Consider the following 15,965-nt stretch of genomic DNA (forward strand, 5'->3'; position numbering starts at 1 on the left):
CGTGTGCGTCGACAGGGTAAGCGTCATCGGATATACGTGCATCTATACTCCGTCAAAATGTTACATTAGGTAAAAGGACACAACCGGTAAATTTACAGATTAGACGACTATTCAGTGTTTCTTTCAAACCAGAAAGAAGAAAACCCTTAAAGGGTTGTTTGTCTCTTCATGGTTTTGCCTCAAGACGTTTTTAGTTCCTCTTCGACTTGTGAGTTTTGCATGTCTCTTTAGTGTCTTTCGACTTCTTTTTACTTATTTTTTATCAAAGGCGATCCTGTAAGAAATATTATGTTTACATCATATGAACACGTAGAGTGAATTGAAATGCTAATTTATATGATAAATTTTGGTCGGTTTATAACCAGTTTTGTACACAAGCAGCTGGTGGTGCTATATCAGCAGGTGCTCTATCAGCAGGTGAGTGATCTAGACCTTACTGCATAAAAGAGAAGCGAGCGAGCAAAAATGTTGGTTAAATTTTTATCAAAAATCGATTTTTACAGATAATTTATTTCTAGCGAGCGATGATATTTTAGAAATAATATTAAAACAAAATGAATGGAATGAATTTATTCAAGCAAGCAGCATTGTTTTTAAATTTATATATCTTTTTTATAATTAAAAGATGTTTTTAATAGAGCGATAAAAGATTTTGCACGTTATTTGTGCCTTATATTTATATATCTATATATCTTGGTCCTAAAATTGTTTTTCATATTCATTCGGTTCATTTTTTAAAAATGAACTTAACATCAATGAGTCTGTCTACCTTCTTTTAATATTTCCATACAGATTTCCATGTAGTCTTTGTTTGTAGGCGTTAGAACAGTAGTATTTTCAAATCCTGCTACTATACACGTGTATTATATTATCATACAGAGTTGAAAGCTTCTGATATATAAATGGAATGGACCATATGTGATCAGTCAACCGTCCAGACATGTATTCAATGTATAAATATTATGCGTTTTATGTTATATTAGAAAAGGAAAAGGAACAAATGATGAATGGAGGAACTTTGAATTTTCAATAATTCAGAATTGATCTGTATTTTCAAAAAATGTAAGCGATGGCAGCAATGACTAGCTTTCGAAATGAAAATGATTAAAACTTACTATATATCAATATTGAAAGTCACAAGATTCTTATATGCACACGTTTGAAATCGCGCCCTAACTAATTGATATAATTAAACATTAGCATATACTATACTTAACGTAGGACGGACAAAATTACCGACCAGCATCGTAAATAACATGTCCAGGTCACTCATTTGACGTATTTTGCAGAAATATTTTGGTTGAGACGATATATATATATTCGACTCGGGAACACAAGTTTTACTGTATTTGTTAAAATCTTGATCTGTTATTTGTCGAAAACCTCGTTTAAATGATAAACTTTTAAATGCACAAATTTTTGATGTGTGAATATAGATCCAGACGCGGGTGGAGCCACATTTTCAGCGGTTTTTATGGAAAAAATATTGTTCTTGCCGACCTTGTACAACGCGCGTGGCATCGGTCGAACGAGGTGTTGATTTGGCGAATCCTTAGTAACACTATTCTTTATGAGACAAGGGATATACATTTATTTTGCTATAATCTTTCATAGAACAAATTTAGTCAGTAAAAAATATGAGTATAATGATTTACATGAATAAAGTATATCTATTTAGATTACATTTTGCCTAAATATGGGACTTCTCGTCCCTTGTTCATTTTTTACCATTTGCTTTAAGCGTTCCTAAATTTTCATGATGGTTGGCACACTTTCCTACCTTGGTTAATGAAATCAGAAAGCAAATTCAATTCTTATAAAACAAAAATGTCAATATGATAACATTGAGGCGATAAACATATAACACTTGTTTGTTCCTAATTTTTCTTTTGGCCATGGTAATCTAAACTTTTGACTAAATATCTTTGAATTTGTCTTGGTGGTAATATTTTCTATCTTTGAGAATACCTTAATACTTTGGCGATGATCATATTTGAAAAGATATACACTTTTTCTATTAGTTATATGCACCGGTGCAAGGAAAATATCCTTTTGTGTATCAGCTTCAGGAGAAAGGGTGTCAAAAATAATGACAATAATGATAATCTGTAAAGATCCTATGACACAAAATTTGAAAAAAAATAATAACTTCATTGTGAAAATTTGTCAAATCGACTTTTATCGAAACAGACAGATAAACAACACTGATATAGACATTGGTCAAGAGTATTATCATGATGCTAAAACTATTGTTAAATATTTCATACAACATCGTCCTCATTGATGGCTCCAAACAATTGTTGGCATTTGAAACGTTTGAATGTTAATGATAAACTAATTTGATCTGTTTGATTGTATTTCAGATGTATTAATATAAGAATAAGACAATGTGGTATGATTGCCAATGAGAAAACTCTCCGCCAGAGACAAAATGACGTAGAAGAACTCTAGGTCATCGTATGGCCAACAACAATGAGCAAAATCTATACCGCTTAGCAAGCTATAAAAAGTCCCGGAACAACAAATGTAAACTATTCAAAAGAGAAAGCTATCGCTCTGATTTATGTACAAAACAATAAACGAAAAACAAATATGATAAACAGCAACATACGACAATAACTGGATTACAGGCTGCTGACTTATGACATGCACTTACATAATGTGGCGAGGTTAGACATGTTTGCGGGCGCTCAACCCTCACATAACATAGGTCAGTGGTGTTACAGCACAACATAAGAACAAACTATAAAAATCCGTTGAAAAGAGCTTTACTCATCAGATCGATACAAAACACTAAATAACTAACAAAAACACTAAAAATACAAAGTAAAGATCTGAGAGTACTCGCAGTTACTTAAAGCTATTTTTTTTAAATATGACAATTTTGAACAGTTTTTGTTTATTACCTGAATTTGGATCCTAATCTATGTATGAGATTTGAACATCGGTACATTACTGTTGCCTTAAATAAACAACTTATTATTGAGCATCAAGAGCATACTGATCGTGATGGTATTACCTTTAAGAGGGTAAAATTACATTGACCAATCTGATTCCTGTGTTACAAATGTTTTCATATCTAGTGGTATAGTTCTATATTAATTAAAGTAGATAGAATCTCTTTTACATGAATGATAATACAGTACAAGAAACAGTGAATAAAGTTTCTTGTGTTTTAAATAGAATTCGATAAATAGCGTCAATCGGTTCTTAATTTGACACAATAGAAATATTTACTCGTTGAGAGTGTTTCCATTTTTGATGAATCAACACTCACGCAAGACATCCATTTGGATATATCTGCCAACTGATACAATTTTCCAAGGCTTAATGTTCCTTTTAAAAATCCCTTGATAGAAAGTTGATACTTACATCGAAGCTTTCGATAAAGAGTTTCAATCTCACAGTTGAAATCATCTCTTTGAAAGCTTTACAGACGTAATTATAATATGGTTGACTTACTGAATATTTGTTTCACATATAATAATTATTGGTTTGGTTCATTCATGGTCGTTACAATACAATCTTCCTTCCGCGTTCATGACTTGATGCCGAATAAGATATACTAATTTAATGTTTCTTGTTATGAGCAAACATATGGGTGTCCAAAATTGTGAGGAACCACTGACCAATTTCGACGTTTCTGATTGTATCCCAATCATTAATCTGAATAATGTTGCTCTATACTTAATATTCTGTCTTTTTCGTCGTTTTACTTTTACCATGACGTTCCTTGTCTTATTTCGACTAGGGTTTCATGAAACCTTATATATCTTCCATTTGACGTTTCCCTCTATTTTTAAATTCCTACTGAATATGATCTTAGAATGCTATGACGGATGATATATCCATATCCGGAAATGTTTAATTTAATGTTTATCTGGTTGGAAGACTCCTAGTTGTTCTTTTGGTGCAGAATGTTTTATCTCGATGCTTATCTGTTTGCACCTGAAATTAAGGTATTTCAATTGAATTTGTCCACTACATTTATGTTTTATATCATAGGAAAAAAATATAACAAAAATACCGAACTCCAAGGTAAATTCAAAAAGGGGGAAGTCCATAAAAACGGACAAAATCAAACGTTAGACTTTATAAACCAACGGAACGAATGGAACACAACTGTCATATTCTTGACTATATACAGGCATTTCCCGAAGAAAACGGTGGGTCAAACTTGGTTCTATAGCTAGCTTAACCTCCCACTTGTATGACAGTTGTTTATAGTACTGTTATATTGACAAAATTGGGTGAGCAACCCTAACAGACACAATAGGTTAATGTGACAATAATGGGGACCCAGCAACCAAAACTGTGTTAACATACATCACAGACACACAACACAACTTACTAAAAACTTCAACAAAAAAAACATATAAATAAATCTCACAAAGACGCCAACAAAAAGGTTTTTGTAGTTGAAAGTATATTTGACAAAGACGCCAACAAAAACGCTTTTGTTGTTGATAGTACATACAGTATACACTTTATCCGAACAACAATTTTGTTGTCATTTTTCATTTCGATATAAAGCCCAAGCTCTTCAATGGTTAGCTGAAAACTCCTACTATCCAGTAAAGATCGAACGTTTTTCAGATTGTTTGCATGATTTTCAATTGTTATTTGAATAAAAGATGGCGTGTAAAAGTAAATGCGAAATGTCTTAAAAGTACTAGTATATATAAATTTAACAAAGACTATCAAAGATCTGTCATGAAGACCAAATCCCTTACACCTACACCAACTTATGATTATCACATATGCTGTTTTGGGGTTGGGACAGGCACATGAATATGTAGAGGAATAAACAAAAGAGATGCGGAAAATACCAAAGCAATTATAGCCAAACTCAAAAATCGAAAAACTGACTATTGTAAAAAGTGAAACACGACCAAAAGACATAGAACAGTGTACAATACAAAACATAGAAAACTTACGACTGAGCAACACTAATCCCACCAAAAACCGGGGGTAATCTCAGATGCTTCTGAAGGGTTAGCAGACCCTGCTCCACACGTCTTACACACCCTGTAATAAGTCAATAGAAAATACCAAGTGAACGACTGTCGAAGTAACTGAAAGCAAGCTCATAGACTGCTATGATAGGGGATGCATGTGTTGAATTGAATGCTTATTTTGTCCATGGATTTGGTCTGACTCATAGTTATTGCGATTCCTACTGTTATACTCCGATCCTTATCTGTTTGTATATAAATCTATGATATTTAAACTGACTTCTGTGAACTTCATTTACACTTTATTTGACTTGGACAGTTTTTAAATTTTTAGTTCGTTTTATAAAGATATATTGAAATAAGCAGTTCCCACAAACATGTAAGAATGAAGATAATTCTGAATGAGGCATTATTCAAATAGGAAAAAGGAAAGGAGAATGGTGTATAGTGTAATAATGTATGTGGTAATGGTGTACTGATGTATGGTGTAAATGAGAAGTTTTCACCATTCAAGTAATGTTGCTCAGGAAGCAATCTTTTCCAAATAATTCATAATTTTCTGCTTCATAGCAAATAGGAATCAGCGTATTGAGGTATTATAAGACAAAGTTACTTTAGACAGATATTCAAGACATAAAGGCACACGCACTTCTAATTGACAAAATCGTCTAAAAATACCACAATTTTCTGATGATCATTTGCTATGAATGTACGTTCTTTGTGCAGTTTAAATTACTCTAAATAATCATAATATAATTTCATTTCGATATAAAGCCCAAGCTCTTCAATGGTTAGCTGAAAACTCCTACTATCCAGTAAAGATCGAAACGTTTTTTAGATTGTTTGCATGATTTTCAATTGTTATTTGAATAAAAGATGGCGTGTAAAAGTAAATGCGAAATGTCTTAAAAGTACTACAGAATTATAGATTTTAACTGTATCGAGGTTAACGAAACATATCTCAGTATATAAGGAAATGGGTATGTCTTTTGTACAGTGATGTCTTACCAACATAATGCGTCTAAGGTTTAAAATGTTAAGCCTTGATATTAAGTATCATAATAATATATCAAGGTTGCGTCTCCTTAAAAAACCGACATGGTACCTCACTCATATTGCATCAAATGTCGTTGGTGAGAATCTTATTAACATCCACGTTTGTCTGCAAAGGCCATGCCTTAATATCGAGAACAAAGTCCATACCACAGAATTATTGATGGCAATGACGTTTATGTTAACGGGAGTATTAATATATTAGATATTTAATCAAATTTCCAGGAGCAAGTGCTTTATCTAGCTGAATCAAATGCAATATGTCACATTTATTATTATCTGCTCATTTGGTCAATATTGAATAACGTTCATTATTAATTTAAGAAATCATTGACCTATTTAAAGATAAACTAGTTATTTTTTGTTGAACTTTCTTGCAAAAGAGCGATAACTCAATTTCCAATTTTGATAACAAACGCTCAAATCAGAATTTATCTGAAAAACCTTACTCGTCTTCATCAGGTGTAACAATGATACGAATTGTATATCTACTAGTATTGTTTACGATTTTGCGGATTGGTATTTACCGGTGAAACAAAAATGGGCTAAACAAACGAACATTATTTTTGCTTTTCTACTTATTTTGGTTTATTCATTCGCATCATCTAAAAAAAATACTGTATATTCCAGTTGTTTTGTGTGGATTTATTTTAGCGATTGTCAGATTAATTTTTGCCATCTAAGGAAATAAAACTGTTAAAATATAAAATGCGGTATTTAATTTTCATGATACTCAAACCCGTTGCAATATTTTGCAGTGACAGGCAAATATTGCATACAATTTCTAAATATACAGTACCACAAAACCACAATCCTCATTCGAAACACCTCGATATAAAAAGTAAGACTTCTGGATTCGGGAACTGGGACTTCAACCATTTATTATTTGTGTAATGACAAAAATTTATAGTATAGGTATTCTTATTTAGTTCCTTTCCAACTCTCCGCCTAGTATACACCACCTACTCATCATGATGTCTCTCTTAATAACTGTCTACCACTTATAAAGAAGCTATTGTGTAAACATCACACCCTAGGATATATTCACTACCCTATATAACCAATATAAACTTACAGCTATCACCATGGATATTGCCCGTCCACAGACTTTTTAGGCCGGTTGGAAATCCAACTTACTATTATACTCCCACTACACTTACCAAAGAGGAAATCTTGAACAATCATAGGTCTGTCATATGTTCCTTTGGAATTTCAACAAAAGGTGAAGAGCTGGATCTTCCTTCACTTTACTAAATATCCACATTTCATGAGTGTCCTTGCAAACAACCCGCCAAATAAATATAAACGTCTATTTTACCAACAATAAAAACCGGGCTTCGAAATTACTGTATACCTACCCACTCTTGTGACGGTGTGAATCGGATTAAGATACTGAAAAATACACAGAGCTGTTAGAGTACATACAATCTGAGTATCTTTTTTCGTGCAATATATAAAATGATTTGACTATTCTACGATTTACTAAATTATTCCTCAATCTTAACTTTGAGAACGATTGAAATAATAAGTCCAACTTTGTTTCAAGAAACAGAATGGATGACTTATATAAAAATATATTGTTTTCAGATTGGATAAATCATACTTTGTAGAAGCAAGTCTGATTTAAACGATTTGATCTTTTATTCATATGAGGAAGACTTCACACAGGATCTTCTCAGGAAAAATGGACAAAATGCTAGCAACATATTTTAACTTCACGTTTCGGTATACATCTGTTCTTCTCTCACAAACAAATCAAAAGTTTTGTGACTTTGTTGAATGCATCTATTCCAGTGTACTGCAGACAAAGGATACCACAAATACAGTTAGTTCTGCTTTATATTTTGAATTTCACATAGAAATTGAAAATTACAGTAGGTTGAAAAGTTAACTCTACGCAAAAAGAGATGATTTCAACATTCCAATTCATTTCTTTACAGCAAATTTCCAGCATTGTCTCCATACGAAGTATAATTTTTCCAGAGCTTGCGTTTCCTATCAAGATTTTCTTCGAAATAGGATTGGTGCTTTCAAAAAGCTGCATGTTTTGAAACACGCAATCCAAATTGTAAACTTTTCTCTTTAGTTATGGTATTGGTAAACCATCATGATTTGGTTGACCGTTATTGAATTTTTGTGTCACAGATGACCACGGATACGGCCACAATCCCGTCCTCTGTTCCTCGATTGTGACGTTACTAATGGGACTTCTTACAAAATATTTCTTGTCATGAGCAACACGACGGTGTAACAAGTGCAGTAAGAATACCCAATCTTACTACCTGAGATCACCCGTGGAATTCATGTTGTTTAGTCCTTAGTTCTTTGCAGAGTTTTGTTTTTCCGTCGTCTTTTTTCACCACGATATTGACTGATTTTTTCGACTAATGATTTTTAGTTATCCCTTTGAAAGCTTCTGTTTCTATTTCCAAAAATACAAAATATTTGTGAATAGCGTTCAGCAATTGGTCGAAATTTTCAAAAAGACAATAACTAAAGAGAAAAACAGGCAATACCATAATTAAAGAGAAAAAAAAAAAAACAATACCATAACTAAAGAGAAAAAAAGACAATACCAAAACTAAAGAGAAAAACAGACAATACCAAAACTAAAGAGAAAAAAAGACAATAACATAACTAAAGAGAAAAAAAGACAATAACTAAAGAGAAAAACAGGCAATACCATAACTAAAGAGAAAAAAAGACAATACCATAACTAAAGAGAAAAAAAGACAATACCAAAACTAAAGAGAAAAACAGACAATACCAAAGCTAAAGAGAAAAACCAAACCATAACTAAATAGAGAAACAGACCATAATTAAAGAGAAAACCAGACAAATACCATAACTAAAGAGAAAAACAGACAATACCATAACTAAAGAGAAAAACAACAAAAACACAAACAGTCTCCATGGAAAACTAAAGACTGAGCAACACGAACTCCACAAAAAAAAAGAAAAAAACCTCAACCGTTGATGATCTCATGTGCTCCGGAAGGATAAGGCAATTCCGCTTCAGCAGTGACACTCGTGATGCGCATGGCAAGTAGATATTTAATGATAAGTCGCATTTGGTGATGTCACAATTGAGGAAAAGAGGAAGGGAATGGGACTACGACAATTGGAATATATATGTGTCCATCTGTTTCACTAAGATATTTCATAACAGTAACACAAATCATCATAGTAGTATCTGTTAAACTTTCGACGGGATAACTTCAATTTACCATTTAGAGACCCTTGGTTCGATATCTTCCTTGTGAGTTGCTATCCTATATTAAGGAAATCATGTCAAAAAACGCAAGCTTTTGAATATCTTATCAGCTGGGAAATATATATTCCATATGCAGGTGTCGCTGGAATGTTGCTATAAATACATAGAATGTTCACAGTTAGAAAGTACAAAACATCTGTTTTGTCATACAAATTACTTCTCAACGGATTCATCATTTTAACATGTAAGCCAGTATATAATATAAAAAAGAAGATGTGGTATGATTGCAAATGAGACAACTCTTCACAAGAGACCAAATTACACAGAAATTAACAACTATAGGTCACCGTACGGCCTTCAACAATGAGCAAAGCCCATACCGCATAGTCAGCTATACAAGGCCCCAAAATGACGAATGTAAAACAATTCATACGAGAAAACTAACGGCCTAATTTATGTACAAAAAAAATTAACGAAAAACAAATATGTAACACATCAACAAACGACAACCACTGAATTACAGGCCCCTGACTTGGGACAGGCACATACATACAGAATGTGGCGGGGTTAAACATGTTAGCGGGATCCCAACCCTCCCCTAACCTTGGACAGTGGTGTAACGGTACAACATAAGAACGAACTATAAAAATCATTTGAAAAAGGCTTAACTCATCAGATGGATACAAATAGAAATTCATCTAACAAAAAACACAGAGTGGACGTGGCCGGATACTTGTACATCCCAACAACAAAAAGACACTAAGTACAGATCTGAGAGTACTCGCAGTTACTGACAGCTAGTTCAAAGCCAATAACAACTAATAAAAGAAATCATGCGTCTAAGACTAAATTTATAAAGCTGTTTTGTTGAAGTGTTTATGTTACTCTCTCTTAACGTAACTGTATCGTTGGTATCCTCTATTTAAAGATTGATGGGGTAGATATGTTCAACATAATCACTAAACTTTGAATTTTTTAGTGAGAGGACAGAAGATGAACATAATGACCTATTGACATATAAATTTTGACCCATTGTTATATTACCTCCGTGAAATTTCACCCAATTGATATTTTTTCACATCACACAAATGTGACCCATACCAGAGGCACGTCTGTGTATACCTTGAAATAGGAAGAGACCCACCCACCCTTGCTTTTATCATTAAAACAAATCTTTGAATATAAGGAAGTGAAACGTCTTATTGTTTTTAGCCTGCTACGAGGTAAGCCAAAATAATAGAATTTAGACATTCCACGGCTTACGGGTACGATAGCCCCTCCCCTGTGTACAGGATATAGCAAATGCATTTTTGGAGGGTGAAGTTCCTTGGGCTATTTGAGTGTTCAAATCTAGTTCACACCAATCAAAGAATAACCAGATTTACAGTATTTCTGAAGCCTAGTTATAACAGATGATAGAATAACTATTAGTCCGTTAAAATAATATAGGTGTTATGGGGCATTTGACAAACAGTATAACTTTATATGTCATGACACTCTTGTACTTCAAGTTGTAGTTTGGGTATCATTTTGAATGAGAAAAGAAACACTTCAGTTAGTCTGCAATTCAAGCGGAACATAAAACGACCTATGATTGTGTAAAATTTACTCTATAGTAATTTCGTTGAGTAACATAAAGATTAATACGTAATGGTGTTTACTCTGTGTCTTTTGTCTTTATGGTACTTGTAGTTGTTTTTGTGTTTCGTGCCAATCTGATGAGTCGAGCCATTTCCAGCTAATTTTTACATTTTTTTTTCTTGTGTTGTGATATTACACAACTATCCAGGTTAGGAAGGATTGAGCTATTGATTTTCTTTCTATATATGTCTGCCTCATTTCAAGAGCTTTTAAATCAGTATTTGTCGTTGGTTGCTGTCTGTTATATTTGTTTATCGTTATTGTTCCTCATACTTCAGGTCGCTAGTAATTCGTTTGAATTTGTTTGACATTTTGTTATTTGGACTCTGATAGTTGTCACATTCGATATCATACCAAATCTTCTTAATTGTAGAAAAAACGTTTAAAAATCAAATTTTAGAACTTGTACGAAAGTACAGGGTTTAAATATCGTTGTTTTTTTAATTACAAGTTTCATTGTGATTTTACGTGTAATGCTTTCATTTTGAAATAAAAAATAACAAAAAAAAAAAACAAAAAAAAATCCATACGAAAATCTATTAATTTTAAGGTCGAATTGATTACTTTATGCATAATATGCAGTTTTGATAAGTGTCAATGATTTTCTAAAGACAAATATAAAAAATAATAACACTATATAATAAATATATTGGATAATTTAATGGTCTATCTTTATGGGCATACAATTATAATGTGTTGAAAATTATAAGTTTGTTTTAAACACAATTGATTACTTTTTGCATAATAAACAATTTCGATAAGTGGCAATGATTTTCTAAAGACAAATATAAAAAATAATAACACTATATAATAAATATATTGAATAATTTAATGGTCTATCTTTATGGGCATACAATTATAGTGTGGGTTATATGTTGATAAGACAGCAATACCAAGATGAACATAACCAAAAGTTGTATGGAGGATATCTTACAATGTGTCAAGCTATAAATCGTTCGGAGATTATGCAAGTTGACAAACAGTTTCACAGGAACAATCAAAGCTCTGTCATCAACACCAAATTCTACAAATAACAAGAAACAAAACAAAGCATAACAAAACAAAAGCAAAAAGCAAATACTAGTACACATATACAAATATAAATATAAATACAAATACAAATACATTAGGACATGACATAAGACAACAATGACGAGGTTCCTGGCCTTTGTATCCGTAAATAAAGAAACAGTTAAGTCTTGCATCAAATTATAAATTAGCGAATTGATGTTTGTCCCCCTAAATACCAGTCTAGATGATTGAGCAACAACAATTTAATCCTAAACTTGTTACCTTTATAAACAATATTAACGTAAAATGCTGGATCCAATAACATTTTTTTTATTAAAATACTGCAGGTGGAATCATACTTCCACAATAAATCCCTATATTTGTGATGAAATTTAGTAAAAGCTTTGCATAATTTATAATATCCAAATCCCTACTGTTAAAGTTTTTGTGGTGAAAATATTACGTTCATACTAGAAAATATCTATTTGACTTTACTGTTATGTCGTTAATTCTACTATAATGTTTACATCAAATTAACATTACTCGGTAGTTGATAAAGGGTTGCTTAATGTCTAGTGGCAATTCCTGCATGCATATCTAGTGAGATATAGTTCTCGAAAATGATCAATGCACTTCTATAAAAAAAATATTATGAAAAAATATAAATGTCATAGTTGTTCATTTTAGCTAAAAGCCTAACACGTCAATTATAAAACAATTGTTTTCAGTTTAAGATTAGCATATTGACAGAATAAACCAAATAATCCATGGTGCAGATGTCTTAAAGATTAAAGATGAAAGAAAAAACAACTTAAGAACGTATCAAAGTAAAAAAATTGTGCATCACAGGCATATTATCATCGTTACACAGTGTTTTAAAATATTTATGTAATGGTTTATTTTTGCCTTTCACTTTCTTTACATTTTAACCAATATTACTCCATGGGGATTTTAGCTAACACACGAAACAAAGTGTTCATTATTGTATTCACTGTGTAGCATGCCAACTCATAATTTATTTATTAGTTGATCTAGCTTTCAGTAACTGTGAGTTCTCTTACCGTATGTCGGACCTTTGTGTCTGTTGTCTTTTTGTTAGTCGTTGTAGTTATCCGTGCCGATCTGATGAGTGAAGCCCTTTAAACTGATTATAGTTTGCTCCTGTGTTTTGTTGTATGACCATAGGTTAGAGAGAGGATCGAGGAAACATATTTCACCTGCTACATCCTTTGCTTGCCTGTCCAAATCCAGAAGCCTGTAATCCAGTGGTTGTCGTTTGTTGCTGTCTGCCATTATTGCTTTAGTATAAACTCAAGTGGTTGGTTTTCTTTTTGACTTGTGTAACATTTTGGCTTTCAGGGGCTTTTTATAGCTTGCTATACGGTATGGGATTTGCTCATTGTTGAAGGGCATTCGATGATCTGTAGTTGTCCTGATTCTTATCCTTTGTTCTTTGGTGGATAGTTGTCCTCCCCGCAGCATTTTTCTACCGCCAATAATTTCTATTTTGAAATCAATAGATAGTATCCATTTATATTTAGCAAAACATGCATCAAAAGTGCCGGAAAAAAAATTGACCAATTTTTTTAAGTGGGATAGGTAATTCAGTCTAGATAGATAAATGAGGTCACAGTTTATATCACCTTGTTAGTAATGAGCATCTGCCATCGCTTGGCGTTTATGGATGAACACATAACAAAAATTCTCTACATCTAAGTAGTCTAATGTTATCCATAAATCAGAAATATATACCGTATTCAGAAAATAACGGATCAAGATAAGTTCTATCCTACAAAATAAAAGATACGATACACAATATCCTGTAATCCAAAAGAACGTCAAACGCATCACTGTAACAAATAAATATGATATTCTCTTTACGCTGAGTATACATTTTCTATCCTGGAAGAATTCATGATATTCTGTTTTAATCGCCTAAATGCGTTACACATACAGATGAAGTCAGGTGCTTTGATGTACAGATTTTGACGCCCTTATTCGTTTTGAATATGCAATATGAGATATATTCATATTTGCGGTTGGACATAAATCAAGGACGTACATAATTGTTAATGCGTCTTTGAAGTACTGACCAATTAGAATCAAACACTCTACCTTTATTTCCGCCTTCCAAAACTCCTCACAATTCAAATCTAAGCAACTTCGGTAATCTGATCATCCGTTTTCGGGGTATAATATAGATCTGTATTTAATGCCAAAGAAGCAATCAGATATCTTAATTAAGAAGAATTGGCATCAACAAGACAAGCATTCATAGATAAAAAATAACGAACGACGATACATGTTATAAATTGGTAAACTCATGAACCCTGTTGCATTACATATTTGATGATATTTGATTTCTGTATAGGTTGCAGACACAGCGCACATGAATACCGATTTTATACATTTAGTCTTCGTTCTTAATGAACTTTGTATTGTATTTTCTCCTATATACCGTTTGAAAGACCAGTGATCGAAATCACATTGTGAAGGAAAGATTTCTATAAAACTAGATAAAAACCCTATCCCATGTTGTGCCTCTCTCTCTAGCAACGAACGTAGTTAGTGTTCTATCTTAAGTTATCTTTTAATATTTTTTGCCATTTTCAGGGAAATTGCTGTTAACTACTGTCTCCGGTCTCTGGAAATTTTGTATCCATTTCATTTAGAATTTTCTATAATTAGAATCCGTATGTTTACCGTATCGTAGTGTTGGGGTATTGCCTAAGTCACATATAACACAGATATCCATTTTTATGAATACTCTATACCCCCTTTAATGAAAATAATCTCCCTTTTAGTTCTATCATCATTTAGATGAAAGTAATGTAATTATTCATAATTATACACTTTTTCCAAGTCGGTTATAGAACTTGCTAAAAGAAAAAAATCGAAATCAAAACGATAATTAGCGTTCTTTGCGAAAAAGATGGATTGGTAATTGTTCAAAATTAAACACTTGAAACAACAAATATCGAATTCATTATATACATTTTCTAAATTGTAGAGGTTCAATGTGAGACGTAAATAAAATATTGAATTGAATTGAATTGTTCAATTCATCAGGGATATAATAACAAGTGTCGTCTTCATCTTGTTGGTTTCCTTATAAAAAACACAATGAGATATTTAAGCAAATATGTATTTCTTAGCTGCCCGTGCATCAAAAATCGTCATTGGCAATGACCAATCAACGATTCCTTAAAAGAACACGCAAAAAAAACCTAGAATGGTATACATTCTTTTTCTGTGGAATTTTTAGTCATGTAACAATCAGACGTCTGGTCACAATGTTGCTGCCCAATATAACATACGCGATCTCCGTCTTGATTTTTTTTATGAGAAGGTCTCTACAGCATACTGATGTTTTTTATGTTGTAACTGGGTTAGCGCCAGGAAACGAATATTTGATTACAGAAAAAGAAAAAACGAGAAGTGAAATTCATTGTGCTAGGTGGTGTGCAATGACAGCTACCTGTATATCAGCAGTCTTCAACAGTACAACAATGCATTGTGGGTTGTATCGTGAATCTAAATCTACCAACAGCAGCTCATATCTAGAGGAACAACTGATCCTGCAAAGAGGTAAAACTTTATTCCGCTTAAAGATGGGTAAAACATCTTTTTGTGAATGCTGTTACATAAGCATTAAGTGAAGTTTTTTCTAACGTAATACGTCTGTAAAAATAAGTTTTATTTACCCATCCTATCGGTTTATTAGCTGATGTTGTGTATTGATTTAAAGGAATAATACTGTTCTGTTAATTGCTGTTCTTCATCTCAAATTTACAGCGATGCATTCAACACTGCAAGTTTAAAGTTGCAAAAGATTGAACGTAATTATTTGCTTAATTTCGACAAATTTACATCTAGTCATTGAAGAACATATGTTTGCTGGAAATATAAACACATGAAAAACTAAAACAAGAAAAGATATAAAAAAAGTACTCTCATGATGAGTCCAAAATTGGAAAATTCCGAAAAAAAACAAACATTAAAAAACACCGCCGGCATCATCCAATTGATTCAATAAATAAGCATGAAATTGATTGATAGATTTGTTTGTTTGTTGCTTAACGTTCAGTTGC

This window comes from Mytilus californianus, unplaced genomic scaffold (genome assembly GCF_021869535.1).
Source record: "Mytilus californianus isolate M0D057914Y unplaced genomic scaffold, xbMytCali1.0.p SCAF_1, whole genome shotgun sequence".
Lineage (NCBI taxonomy): Eukaryota > Metazoa > Mollusca > Bivalvia > Mytilida > Mytilidae > Mytilus > Mytilus californianus.